This window comes from Malania oleifera, chromosome 12, assembly GCF_029873635.1.
Source record: "Malania oleifera isolate guangnan ecotype guangnan chromosome 12, ASM2987363v1, whole genome shotgun sequence".
NCBI lineage: Eukaryota > Viridiplantae > Streptophyta > Magnoliopsida > Santalales > Ximeniaceae > Malania > Malania oleifera.
Genome location: NC_080428.1, coordinates 11,537,258 through 11,552,453, shown reverse-complemented (window position 1 = coordinate 11,552,453; position 15,196 = coordinate 11,537,258). Strand labels below are relative to the sequence as shown.

Genomic DNA, 15,196 nt, shown 5'->3' with positions numbered 1-15,196 from the left:
TCAAACTCATTCATACCCAATTCACGCAACTCCGAAGTAAGTCATTCATGCAAGTCTCATCATTATATAGGCATTAAGAACAGTAAACTCATGTAAAATTTACCAGCGAGCACAATTCAGAGTTAATGTAGCCATATATATTCGAGTATAAATAGGCGAAGTCTCGAAGCATGTGTAATGTGTGTGACTCGTTACGCCCAAGATATCTGTGGACACCTAAAGAACTGTCGCTTTTACTCGCCCTAACTGGTATACCCTCAAAAAAACTCAAAAAGGATGGTTTCACTCATCGTATGTGAGGAGGAGTGTCATGATCAAACATCCCACATACTGCAAGGAACAAATGCTAAATGTACAGAGTGGACTAGTCTGAAAAGGATCCAGCCTATTTATAAGGTATCAGGTCCTTCACCCTAGTATCTTCTCACCTACTTGCCATATCCAACCAAGGCCACCCTAAATCAACTTATTCATAAACCAAGCATGAATACACATGAGGCATTAGGTGGGTGAAGAATCTTCATATGTGGATAACATGTGCCTTGTCCGTGACTTTTGTTGTAGTTGTGTGGAGCAGGTATTAATCTTTCACCTCCTCTGGGGTATTTCTATTTCTCTTTTTCTTTCTTTTGCTCATTTTTCAATTTTTTTTTTCTTTTCATGGTCAATTAGGACAATCATAACACTTCTTTTATTGTTTTCATGCCACCCATGTGCATTGAACTCAAACAAGAGTCCATGAAATAAGTCTATTTCTAAGGGTGGTTCGGCCTTCACATCTTGAGTAGGCTACAAGACCTAAGCTTTTATCACCCCACTAGATGTCACCTCTAGGCTAGCAATTCAAAAATCAAGACTAGTGTACAAAGTGTATCCAGAAAAAAATAGGGAAAGTTGAGTTTCATGAACTCTGAGTTGATGTCAAAACTCAAAAGAGCGATAAATGGCTCAATAGTACCTCACAAGGTGTCAAAGTCTCCACGGGCACTCTCTTAGTGTTCACAAGGAACCCTAAGTGCTACAAGTCACGTGAAAGTGTATTTTTTAGCCTCAAGAGATACCATGTATATACAAGAGTTTATATGGCCAGATTAACACAATTGCACTACAAATCAAATTTCAATGAGTTACAATTCCTAATTTAGCCATATAAATAGAAACTACACATAAATGACCCATGTGTGTACTCCTAGGTTATAGGCAAGTATATGAAGGGCATAAGTAGTGTCATGCATGGCCTAATCATCCATATTCACACTTTTTTTTTTTTCAATGTTATTCAAAAATGAGAAGGATTGAAGAAAAGAAAGAAACTTCCTTGACTCATTGGTGAATCCGTTGAGGAATTAAATTTTCAGCTCTGTATTCATGCCAAATAAAGCTGCATCGAAAATCTAAATTATTCAAAAGTGCATAGATGAATAAATAAAGTAATAAAGATAAAGGAAATAAACAAAAGAAAAACTCTTTGGGTTGCCTCCCATAAGCGCTTGTTTTAACGTCTCTAGCTAGATGTTTCAATCTTCATCAACCAGGATCTCCAAGGGGAATAAATGTACAGTTTCTCTCCATTTTTCCTCCATAGTAGTGCTTTAGTCTTTGACCATTATCTCAGAATATATTTTCTGTCTTGTCCTTCAAGTCTATTGCTCCAAATGGGAAAACTTTTTCAATTGTATAAGGACCTGTCCATCTTGACCTTAACTTACCTGGGAAGAGTTTTAATTGTGAGTTGAAGAGTAGATTTTGTTGTCTTGGAGCAAACTCATGCCTAATAATCTGTTTTTCATGCCACTTATTCGTTTGCTCTTTGTAGATTTTTGCATTTTCATACGCATCACCCAAGAATGCATAGCGAAGATGCTCAGGGAATTGTTTCAACTCTAGAGATATAGGTTGCTGCATCTTTTCTTTAGAGATTATAGAATCTATCTTTGCTACCATAGGTTCTAGCCTCCCCACACGCTGTTGTGTCGTAATCTGCTGCAAGGATTGTTCTAGGTGATCAACTGGTACATCTTTTTGAAAGAATTTTTCTACACCTTGCTGAATGACATCTACCTAGAAGCAAGTGCTTGGATCCTCTGGGAATCTCATGTCTTGGTAGATGTTGAACATAACCTCTTCCTTGTACACTCTCAATGTTAACTCGCCCTTTTGAACATCAATTAACACCCTTCCAGTGGCCAAGAATGGTTAGCCAAGAATTAGTGGGACTTCTTGGTCTTCCTCCATATCTAACACCACAAAATCAGCAGGAAAAATAAATTTATCCACCTTTACCAATACGTCTTCTATAATTCCATGTAGATACTTGATGGATCGGTCTGCTAGTTGCAAAGAAATGGTTGTTTGTTTCATCTCTCCAAGTCCCAATTTCCTGCAAACAGAAAGTGGCATAAGATTAATGCTAGCACCAAGATCACATAAAACTTTATCAAAAAATGAATTTCCAATAGTGCAAGGCAAAGTAAAACTCCCTGGATCTTTTCATTTTTGAGGCAATTTCTTTTGAAGAATAGCACTACACTCCTCAGTAAGCTTCACTATTTCAAACTCCTCCAACCTTCTTTTTTTTTTTAAATGATCTCCTTCAGGAACTTGACATAGTTTGGCATTTGTGCCAAGGCATCTGCAAAAGGAATATTTATGTGAATTTTCTTAAAAATATCAAAAAATTTAGAAAATTGCTTATCTAATTTTTGCTTTTGAAAGCGTTGAGGATAAGGAAGTGGAGTAGAGAGAATAGGAGGATTGTCAGGAAATGAAATTGTTGAAAGCGTGTCCGTCTCTCCTAGTGTGTCATCCACAATCTCCTCTTCTTCCCCTGTATTCTTACTTCGGCCATTCTTTTCAGGTGTAGGTGTGGACATGGTTTCCTTTGCTGGTAATTTCTCAATTTATCTTCCACTCTTAAGTGTGATGACATTGCATGGTTCCTTTGGATTCATTTCGGTGTTGCTAGGAAAAGTTCCTCTCTATTAGGAATTTATAGTCATGACCAGTTGCCCAATTTGTATTTCAAGATTCTTCATGGCGGCTCCTATGTTGTTACAATGAGTCTCGATGTTGTCCAACCGTGCATCTGTCTTTTTAAACCTTGCTTTTGTCTCCTCAACAAAAGATATCATGGCATCCTCAAGTGACATCTTTTTCTCACCTTGATGACTTTTAAATCCTGTAGGAGGTTGCAGCACATTCCTTGTATTTCCATAAGACAAATTCTCATGATTTCGAAGCCCTGGATGGTAATATTGTGGCAAAGGATCACCATGATAATTGTAGTTCTGATTATTGATGTATTGAACCTGTTCATGACTCGCTCCAATGCTCGGATCTGTCCTACTTGTAGCTACCACATATTTTGCGCCTTGTGGTATCCTCTGGGTTGTCAAAGCTGAAATTTGATAGGATAGAGAAGCGACTTGAGCTGAAAGTGCAACAAACGGCTCCAATTCATGAATTCCGACAACTTTCTTAGCCATTTTTATTTCATTTGGCCATTGATAGTTATTTGAGGCCATTTCTTCCAAAAGAGCAGTAGTACCCTCAGGTGTCTTTGACATCAAAGTTCCCCCAGATGTAGCATCAACTAAAGTTCGCGTTTTCCCATTCAACCCATTATAGAACATCTGAATCTGCAACCAATCCGATAATCCATGTTGTGGGAAGTGTCAAATCAAATCTTTATACCTTTCCCATGCTTCATAAAGTGATTCAAAATCATGTTACTTGAATTGACCAATCTCACTCCTGAGTTGAGTTGTTTTTGCAGGTGGAAAGAATTTAGCCAGAAATTTTTCTGCCATGTCCTGCCAATTAGTGATACTCCCAGGTTGTAAGGACTGTAGCCAACCTCTTGCTTTGTCCCTCAAAGAGAAAGGGAATAATCTCAGTCTAATGGTGTCTTTAGTAACACCATTGATCTTCATAGTATCGCAAATCTCCAAAAACATCGCCAAATGGATATTGGGATCATCAAGTGGCGATCCATTGAATTGGGCCTGCTACACCATGCTAATTAATGCAGGTTTGAGCTCAAAATTATTGGCATTAATGGGCTGGCGTCTGATACCCGAATAGTTGTCATTCACAACTAGTCGCACATAATCCTTTGGGCGCGTGGTTGCACGTTATCTTGTCCGTTCTCCATGGCTAATACCCTCTTTTTCCTTAGTGCTCTAAGCGTTCTTTCAATCTCCGAATCAAAAGGAATATTGTCACGCGTTCTAGCACTGCGCATCCAACAAAAAAAACACACCAGAAATATAGAAAAAAAATAACAAAATAAAAAGAAAAGAAATAAATAAAAATATAAAAATAAAAATCTAAATTAAAACCAAGATTACTTTGTATCGATATTGGAAAAAATAAGAAAAACTCAATCCCTGGCAACGGCGCCAAAAACTTAACCGGTGCAAACTTCAAGTGCACAGTATCGTAGTTTTATAATATAATGATGTGTAGAGTATCGTCCTTAGGGATTGATGTCTTAATTTTACCATGTACCAAATTTATCATAACCTTGATTTTATTTAGAAAAATTAATAATTTTAGATTGCGAAATTTAAACAAAGCTACTTTAAATGAACTATTCAAGAGAATTTAACACTGGATGCTACTTATCAAATTACTAACGGTGAAAACTTCTAGGAAACTGATTTCACCTAGTTTCTCACTATGCTTTACTCATTTAGCTAATTCGACTTCGTTTTCTCTGTTTGTTAGCAAATCACTAATTTTTCCAAAAGCCTCTTTCGATAGTCAATCAGAATATATTCTTATTTATTATTTAACATAAGAATATGCAGATTAATAACGCAAGAATGCAATAAGACTCTCGATTTTTAATGCTACGTAGGTTCATACAAGTCTTTGGATCTCTATATTTACCTACGCTGAATTATCCAAGATCTATCTTATAATCCCCCCTTTTGGTAGCAAATCACAAGACTAAAATCATTTAATTAATGGTCAGTTAATTAAAAGCATTAAGCACATAATAACTCAAACAAACATTAATGAAAACTACTTCAGATTAGCATAAAAGAGCAAGTATAGTTCGAAACTGGCTACATCGTTTTCCTAGAATACAAAAATTTAGTTTATTCTGAAAATTAAATTCAACATAACAGATTTCACCATATTTTCTTCTATTTGGAGCGTACAGGAAAAATCAATGCTCGCAGCTCCGCCGTCGCGCATCACGAACACCCCAAACACCGCTGTTGTTCGCCACCTTCCGATTCTGAAAAGATTTTATTTTTGCGTGCCTCCAACTCTCCTTTGCTGGCTGTGTGTGTATCTTTGCAGCACCCCAAAAGAAAACCACAAGAAAGCTCCTGAAAAATATTTTTTCCAAAAAACTGTGTGTGATCCGGCCTCCCTTGTGTGTCTCACCAAAAAAATAAATTTTCTTCTTTTTCTGTATGATGCGGCCTCCATCTTTAGCCCAGCGCACGCTGCCCCCTCTTCTCCCGTCCAAAACAACCTTCTTGCGCACAACCTCCCCCAAGGAAACCCTATGCCTATTTTCCCTTTGACTTTTCCAACCTCCTTTTTCTTTCCTTTCTTTTCCTTTCTTTCATTTCCTTTCCTTGCCTTTCTTTCCTTTCTTTCATTTCCTTTCCTTGCCTTTCTTTCTTTCCTTTTCTTTGTACCCAGCACCTCACCCTACTGAGATGACCCGGCTGCATGGCCGGGTCACATCTCATTTTTTTATTTTTTTATTTATTTTTATTTTTTTGTATTTCTTTTCAAAGGTACACAACTGCCCTCCTCTTTCAAGCTCACTTTCGACCCTCGTACAGCTTGTAACTCTCAAATCTTAAAACACAAAAGGTGTAGATCTCTTTTTTAGCTTTTCCCATAATTTTGAATTGTCTCGATCGGAGTTCGGATGAGAAAGTTACACCAAGATTACAAAGAATTGTTGAAATAATCCATAAAACGGTGTATGCTAACTTCATGTCTGATTTCGATCTTGATGTATTCAGTATTTCGCAAAATGCAAACCATAAAAATTGTAAAGCATTTTATTATCTTTCTATGGCATCCTGAATCATTTGAATCGGAGGTTGGATGAGAGATTTATGCACAGATTAAAAAGTGTCGTCTAGCTTCCGATAGTTGCCCTACTATAAAAATACCAAAATTTCATATATTACTGAATAAAACCCAAATTTTGTAAATAGAACACAATGTTAGAATATTGAGATTAATTAGGCATTTAAATAAAATATATATAATTCGCAATGCATGGATTAAAGTACATAATTACGCAATTTAAGCGTGTAATCACTTTCTATTTCAATTCTACAATTTCAATACCATGCCTTTAATTTCTTGCGCATTTAGTTCTTCAGTTGTGATGAAACCCTAGGAGATAAGAAAACATAGTTAGGGATTCAGTCAATTGTATGTAATAGGGTACGGTTTCTAAAGGAATCTTTGTGTGCTACATAAGGTAACCCCTGTTCCCGATCATGCTCCGGACAATTGGTGCATGCTTGCTACCCTATGCCACTTAAGAGGATTGCTTAACCATTGAACCTAGTACGAATAATTGACCGAACACATTTATCATAAACGACAGCCTAGGGCAGATTCATAACTAGAGACTTGCTTTCATAGTTAAATTCATTCAATTTACTTGCTTTCATAGTTTAATAGAAAAACCCAAAATTCCACCTTTTCATTATTGTTCAAGCATAGTAAGCTAGATTAGGATTGGTGCACCACTACACTAGAGTCCCTGAGATCGACACCCCACTCGCTCCATGTTCTACTAAACTTGGGACTAGTTAAATTATAAATATTATCTTTGGTAGTTAAGGACCCAAGCTTTGGCAGGCCTACCAAATTTTGGCGCCGTTGCTAGGAACTCAGTTACTATAATGAGTCAATTCCTATTGTAGTTTACTACATATTTTTGGAATTGGTGTGATCCCAAGAGGGGGGTGAATTGGGTTTTAAAAATATTTTGGCTAAATTAAACATTTACGCCGATTCACCACACATTATATCCCATTCATAAAACAATCATGTATGTAAAATAATGAAATTGTGAGTGCAAACATACACGTATATCTCAATTAAAATGAATTTGTGCATGCAATTAGTTAAAGCCATGAGTGAACAACCATACACACGCTTAATTTAAAGCGCATAAATTAAATGAGATAAGAAGAGAGAGAGACACACATACAATATTTGTTATAGAGGTTCGGCTAAATCAACCTACGTCCCTGCTTTGGGCATACCCCCCAAAAATTACACTATCCCTGTAATAATTCGAACTTGGAAAAATAAAATTAAAAAATAAATAAAATAAAAAGAGAAAATTGAAGAAAGGGAAAAAGAATTTAAAAAGGATAACAAGCAGGTACTCGTTGACGAGATATTTTCTGAGCCTCATCGCCGAGTATACATGTCCCGTGGACGAGGACTTACCAAGAGAGGTTTTCATATTTCTGAATTTCGTCAACGAGCTCCTGGTTTTGTCCACAAATGGTGTTCTTGGGCTCGTCGACGAGTTCATATGTCTCATCGACGAGGCAATGTGGCAAGTTGCCTATAAATAGGAAAAAATCAGAATTTCAGCGTAGAAATTCATTTTCTTCTGTTTCTCTCTCTAAAATGTGGCCCCTCTGCCTTCTCTCTATGATTTCGGCTCCGTTTCTCCTTGGTTCGACGATCAGAAGCTACCACGTAGATCCTAGGGAGATTCTCTACAACTTGACCTGAATAGAATTTTAGTTTGAGGAGTATAGGCATCATCCCAAAATCATGGTAAGTAGGATATTTTAAGTTATACTATTAATATGGAATGTGTAGGGTCTAGGGAGTGATAAAATAGCATTTTTTTTTTAAGTTCAAGTTGACAAACTCAAGTTTTTGAATTAGGGTCCGGGTGAGTACCTTCGGCATCGTTTCGGGGTTTTTACAGGCATAATTTAGAAGAACAGGTAAGGGGAATTTATTATAGCATGATTTTTATTAAAGTTTAAACTGGTTACTTTGAGAATATAATATATATATATATATATATATAGAAAAGAAATTGTGTGGCTGGAATACAATATTCTACAATTTAGTTGGCTATTGTAAGAACAGGATGATGCAATATACTGTTGGATTGAGAACAATGGTTAATTGTGGATTTTGGCATGTTGTGAATATTGATTGGTGATGAATGCAGATTGATTGTGAATACTATTGCTTGAGTTTGCTGCATGACAAATAATGTGATATGTGTAATTGGTTTTTTGTGTGATTATTCGTGTGTATCACAATATAACGTTGGCAGACTTGAGGAGTTTATTATATTGCCTAGATGTAATCACGATATACGTTGGCAGGCTTGAGTACTTCAAATATTGTCAATATATATTAGGGTAGAGCATTGGCAGGTCTGAGGAGGTTGTTCTACTGATATACTATGGGTAGGTCATTGGGGATTTGTACAGGTGGTTAGCGGTGTCTGAGTGGGTCACATTGTGTTCACATGATGATGTTTGTCCTATGTGGGCCATGTGATGATGTTTGTCCTATGTGGACCATGTGATGATGTTTGTCCTATGTGGACCATGTGATGATGTTTGTCTTGTGTGGACCGTGCATCGATTTTGTGGAATGTGATTTGATAAGATGAATGATATATTAATTTAATTATATATATATATATATATATATATATATATATATAAATGACAAAGTAAAGCTTTCTTCCAAGAGCTTACTGAGAAAGGTGAGTGCCCTGGTATTTTCAGTTGATGCCAGAGCAGAGGGAAGCTACTTGTATGGGTGGGTAATCTTCCTTATTCTTGGAGGCTTTGTTTATATACATAGCCAAAGGGCTTACCGAGTAAGGTAAGTGCCCTGATATTGGTGTTAAAGCAAAGGGAAGCTACTTGTATAGCCGGGTAATCTTCCCTATTCTTGAGTAATATTATTAAAAATAGTTATAAATGTGAGTATAAAATCAGAAGCCAGTATTTATGCGTATTAGATATGAGTATGAAATTAGAGACCAATGTCGATATTATTGATGTGTTTCTTAGTTGCGGTTGATGGTGAATGGCAAACAAATATATATTTTGTAATATTTAAACACTCTACCACACACTGCTATGATTTATTCTTCCTTACTGAGATGTGTCTCACTCTAGTGGATGATTATATTTTCAGGTCCATCAGGAGGTCCTGTTTAGGACTCTAGTAGGGTAAAGTTTTGAGTATTTTGGAAAGTTTGTATATACATGTTATGCAAGTTTTTGTTTTTGTTTTTTTTTAAAAAAAATACCGATATGTAATATAAGCAAATGGTGATGAATGTTTGTGGTATATGTATAGGTTGACTCTAGTATTTGAATTTGAAGTTATATGTTTTAATTTCGCTGCATAATTGTGGTGTATGGTATTAGAAATAGTTGTATGTGACACGTGACCTATGGGTCCCACTTAGTGGGTACAAGGCGTTACAATTGGTATCAGAACATAATAGTCTAGCGGACTTTAAATATAACGAATACCAGAGCATAGGTTCGAGTTAGGATAGGAATAAGAGTGGTTAGTTTAGGATGAAGAGTGGTTTGGAAACTTGGGTGTGGCAATCCCTTAATGGTCTTATGTATTTTTCTAGGGGTGACGATTTCTGGAAAACTATGGTAAATCCATTAGTGGTTTCATTTCTGGGTTGAGAGATTGGAATTTGGGCACATAAGTTGGAACGATGGGTCGGTTAAGTGCGTAGTTGTGTTGGTGTTATGACTTTGTATTGAGATGGTATAAATGAATTGTGGATTGGAACTTATGTGTTATAGTAAATTTGCATGTTGAAACTTGTTTCAATTGTGATAAGTGAAGGATTGTAAGCTTATTTTTATTCTATCTTCAGGATGGATCCTAGGGGGAAGGGCATTAATACTGGAGGAGATATACATGTGGATACCTTTAGTGAGGATGAAGTTGACGTTACGGCAGTGCTGTGTAGCATAACACGTCATGCTAAGAAGGAAGCATGGAGAGAGCAGGGACAACCACTGGTAGTTGGGGGTTGCACATTTCAGCCATTAGCTCGAACTAATCCACCGACTTTTGAAGAAGGTGCAAATCCGATCGTAGCTGAGGCCTAGAATTAGGAGATGGAGGAACTCCTGACTGTTTTGCACTATACTGAGGAGCAGAAGGTACAAGACGCCACCTTCAAACTGATTGGGGAAGCCAAAAGATGGTGGAGGTCGGAGAAAATGGTGGAGGAGCAGTAGCCAGGGTATACATATTTTACTTGGAGTTGTTTTTAATGAGGTTTTCTTCAGTAGATACTTCCCGGTTCCTACCCGAGAGGCGAAAGCAGAGGAGTTTCTACATTTGACTCGGGGGTCCATGTCGGTGCAACAATATGTGGCTAAGTTTGTGGAGCTATCACGTTTTGCTCCACACATGGTTCCGGATGAGCCGCTGAAAGCTTGGATGTTTGAGAAAGGATTGAGGTCGGAGATACGCGCTCAGGTGGTGGCATTAATGACTCATAGTTTCTCTGAGCTGGTGGACAGAGCTGTGGCAGTTGAGATCAGCATACAAGAGTGTGAGGCAGATGCGAAATAGAAGAAGAGAACCATATCTTCCAGTTCATATATTTATGTTCGACAGAATTCCTAGAGGGGAGATCGAGATGTTGGGGGTCTGAGGTCGGATAGGGTTGATCGAGATTACCAGGAGATTTCATCTCGCCCCCTTTGTGCTAGATGTAATCAGAGGCATTAGGGAGAATACCGGGGTGGGAGAACTGTGTGCTAAAACTGTAGCAAACCTAGCCACATAGTTTTTGATTGTCGTGCTCCACCAACCAATGCACTCGCCCCTAATCTGAACAGAAGGAACAACCTAGTACCTCGCGGCGGCGGCACCCCGTCGCGTGTCTATATACTTGGTAAGCTTGAGGAGGACAATGCTAAAGGTGCAAGTAATATATTTATGATAGTATAAATGATAGTTTCGCTTGATTTTAAGTGATTCAATGATTTGTATGTTTGAATTGATTGAAATGTATGAATGTGGTTAGTTAGCTTTTAGTTGTGAGAAATGGGTGACTAAAGAATTTCGAGGATGAAATTCTTTTAAAGAGGGGAGAATGTAATAACCTGAACTTGGATAAATAAAAGAAAAAGGAAAAATTGAAGAAAGGGAAAAGGAATTTTAAAAGGGTAACAAACAGGTACTCATCGACGAACTGGTTTTTCTCGTTGATGAGAGATTTTCTGAGCTTTGTCGCCGAGTATAAATGTCCCATCAATGAGGACTTACCAAAAGAGGTTTTCATATTTTTGAATTTCATCGACGAGCTCCCGATTTCGTCCACGAACAATGTTCTTGGGCTCGTCAACGAGTCCAGATGTCCCGTTGACGAGGCCATGTGGCAAGTTGCCTATAAATAGGCAAAAATCATAATTTCAGCGAAGGAATTCATTTTATTCTATTGTTCTCTCTAAAATTCGGCCCCTCTACCTTCTCTCTATGATTCCGGCCTCGTTTCTCCTTGGTTCGACGATCAGAAGCTACCACGTTGATCCTAGGACGATTCTCTACAATTTAATCGGAACAGAACTTCTATATGAGGAGTTTAGGAATCATCCTAAAATCAGGGTAAGTAGGATATTTTAAGTTGTATTATTAATATGGAATGTATAGGGTCTAGGGAGTGATAAAATAGCATTTTGTTGAAGTTTGGATTGATAGACTTGGGTTTTTGAATTAGGGTCTGGGTGAGTACTGTCGGCGTCATTTCAGGGTTTTTGCAGGCATAATTTACAAGAATAGGTAAGGGGAATTTATTAGAGTAGGATTTTTATTAAAGTTTAAATTGGTTACTTTGAGAATATATGTGTATATATATATATATATATATATATATATATATATATATATATATATATGTTGGCCCGGTTGTATGTCTAGAGGAGGGGTGAATAGACTTTCTTCACGAATGTGCTAACTCTCTACAAACACATAAAACTTACCAAGAGCAAGTGCATAAAATTACAGTGTAAATATGCAGGAAATCACAATAATAATATAAATAAGATATGAGAGAAGAAAAGCTTAACACAATGATATTTACGTGGTTCGGCACCTCGCCTACGTCCACGCCTTGAGACCAACTCAAGGATTCCCAAAATCCACTATAATCCTCCTCCGGGCGGAGAAGCCAATACACATTAGCTCACAAAGAGCTTCAACAATGTGCTCTCTTGGAGACACCCAAAAATAGCTCACAAAGAGCCTTACTTTACAAGAAGTAGATGAGCAAAAAATGTAAGCTTGAATACTCCCTTTGAGCTGATTACAACAATAAGATCCTTACTCAATGTCCTCTTGTCAATAGAGTAGAAGCAAGACTAAGAGTAGCAAGAAAAGGGCAAGTGAGTGTATGAGCAAACCCTAGAAATAACAACACCAATGAATGATCTTCTTACAATATGAATTTTCTTGGTTAGGAATAAATGCTTATTCACTCCTATTTAAACACCAAATGGACAAGGGCAAAGCTGGAGAATCGTTGGGCATTTATGAATATGACGCAAGGGTCAAACTAGCCGTTCTGCAGCATTTAATGTTCGCTGCTACCCGACGTTCATCGACGAAGCCAGAACTTCGTCGACGAGCTCTTCAGTCAATTCGTTGATGAAGCCCTGTGTTCGTCAACGAGTTGCTGGTTCTGAATTCAGGTACCTCTCGGTATATTTTCGTCGACAAGAACCCTGTGTTCGTTGACGAGTTCTTCATGCCATTCATCGACGACGCCCTATGTTCGTCGATGAGTTATGGCACTGAATTCAGATATCCCTCGGTATCTTTTTGTCGACGAGAACCCTGTGTTCGTTGACGAAGTTTGTGTTACACTCGTTGACGAAGCCCTGTGTTTGTTGACGAGATCCTTCTACTTAAAATTTGTCCTTTAAGTTCTAAAAAGGTCCTTGTCCATTTGGGGAGGTTTCTTTACACACTTTTAAATGACTTTACTTGTATTTTGTTTGTGTGTGTGTGATATGCCCCTTTCTTGCTCTTAGTATTGAATTTTACTCTATGTACAAGATATTCACAAGATGGTCTTTCTCTCATTCTCACACTCATCCTTCAGATGACTTTGTACATTTGTGTATCGTCCATGAATGCGTTGATAGGCTTGTGGTTTTGGTCATGGCACGGGTTGCTTTGACTATTTGTTGGTTCAGGTGCCGTTCTGTATAACTAATCATGACTAAGAGAAAAACGTTAGTAGTCTTAAGAGCAGCTAATGGGTTGTTATCATCAAAACATAGTAGGAATGAAAGACCCTTAACTACTTGGTCTAACATTCTCCCCCTTTTTGATGATGGCAATCCATTAGTGTTCTCTTTGGAAAATAAATGCTCCTCCTTGATCGACTGAGTAGTGCAAGTTTGTCTTAAAATGGTCGATTGAATGGTTAACTTGTTGACCCTAGTATGTTTGATCGATCGAGGCTTCTATGTAGGTTCGGATTCAGTCGACCGAACACACTTAAAGTGTGCATTTAATTCTTGATTTTCATTTGAAGTCACCCTGGTTGACATAAGTGTAATTTCTTAGTTATAGGGAACTTTTCATGTGATGTTTAGGGACCTAAAGTCAATCTATGGTCATTGAGAGTTAACCCCAAAAATCCAACGTTGGTTGACTAAAGGTGATCGCTAAGGTCACTCGACGGTCTTGTGACTTCCTATAGTCAATCTATGGTTCTGTCTAAGCAAATAACCATATCATGCAGATGCATGCATTATTACAGACCAAATAATAAAAATAAATGCAATTACAATAAGAAATAAATATCTTTTTCGCCTTTTTGCTCTTCTGATTTCGTGGAATGCGCTTGATCGTATAGACTTTAAGTTCTGCAAGCTTCCATTGCCATTTTCTTATGTATGTGTTAAATTAATGGACCTATTCACATGCTAAATATACACATAAGAAACATGTGCTTTGTCAGCATCAAAATAGGGTTCTGACTCAAAAAGTCAACACATATTTTTATTCTTCTTTGTTTTCTTTTGTTTTTGTTTTTTTTTTGTTTTTTTGTTTTTTTTTTTTTTATACTTGAAGTCTTGATTGTGTTGAATTTGTATATGCTAGGTTTGCAATCTTTGGATCCCGAGTTAGTGCCTATAGACCCTAAGATTAAGAGATCCCGTAGGTCAATTAGGAATTCTACTTCTAGTCCAGAGTTAGCCGAGTCCTTGGAACCTAAAATCATGGCCGAACACCAACCGATTCCTGCTTACCAAAACCCGAAACCTTTTGCCCCCTGTTGACCTACGGTGGATAAGCAACCCTTTTAGCCCCTGAGGGACTATTTCACACCCAATGCATACATGTCGCCATCTTGAATTTGGTTCCTAGATGTCGAGGCAACCCAATTTGAAATCAAGACCTCCACGATCTTGATGCTTCCCAACTTCTTTGTGAATTCGACTGAAAATCCATACAAGCATCTAGATGAGTTTCTTTAAATTTTTTCCATCATCCATATACCTAACTTTGGTGATGATGCCCTCCGTTTAAGGCTATTTCCATTCTCTCTGAAGGACAAAGCCAAATATTGGTTGAATTCCTTATAGCCGAACTCGGTGACCACCTGGGCCACCATGCAATACGAATTCCTAAAAAAGTACTTCCCCATTGGGAAGACTCAGCTTAGGAAGGCAATTACTAGTTTCTCACAAATAGATAATGGGAAATTTTTGAGACATTGGAGCACTTGAGAGACCTTTTGCATAAATGCCCACATCACAAAGTTCCTAGATGTTAATTAGTTCAAACCTTCTATAAGGGGTTAGCTGAGCATGATAGAGCCATGGTCGATGCATCTTGTAAAGGTACTTTCCTCATGAAGCATGAGAATAAGGCTTGGACTCTTTTTTGAGACCCTCGCTGAAAATTCTCAGCAACATATTGTGGCTACTCATAGACCCTTCTTCCCATATTAAGGGAGTCTATGAGTTAATCGCCGACCATAACCGAGCACCCACACTGCACACCATTGTAAAGAAACTAGATTAGTTCTTGTCCTTAGGACAACAATCCCAATTGGTAGCGTGTGCAGAGGTGTGTGCTATCTGCTCTGATCCCTCTTACCTACTATAATTGCCCCCATGTGCCTCCCACACCTGAGTTTGTG

At 37.8% G+C, this 15,196-nt stretch overlaps 2 non-coding genes across 2 annotated transcripts; one reads left to right on the top strand and one right to left on the bottom strand.

Annotated features, from left to right (window-relative positions):
* The first annotated feature begins 3,654 nt into the window (after positions 1–3,654).
* LOC131145342 (small nucleolar RNA R71) lies at positions 3,655–3,761 on the top strand. Its single transcript, XR_009134125.1, has one exon. It is a non-coding gene; the product is annotated as a small nucleolar RNA R71 (small nucleolar RNA).
* A 10,948-nt stretch (positions 3,762–14,709) lies between these two features.
* On the bottom strand, positions 14,710–14,814 carry LOC131145263 (small nucleolar RNA R71). The gene has a single exon (XR_009134049.1). It is a non-coding gene; the product is annotated as a small nucleolar RNA R71 (small nucleolar RNA).
* Between the last annotated feature and the right edge of the window lie 382 nt (positions 14,815–15,196).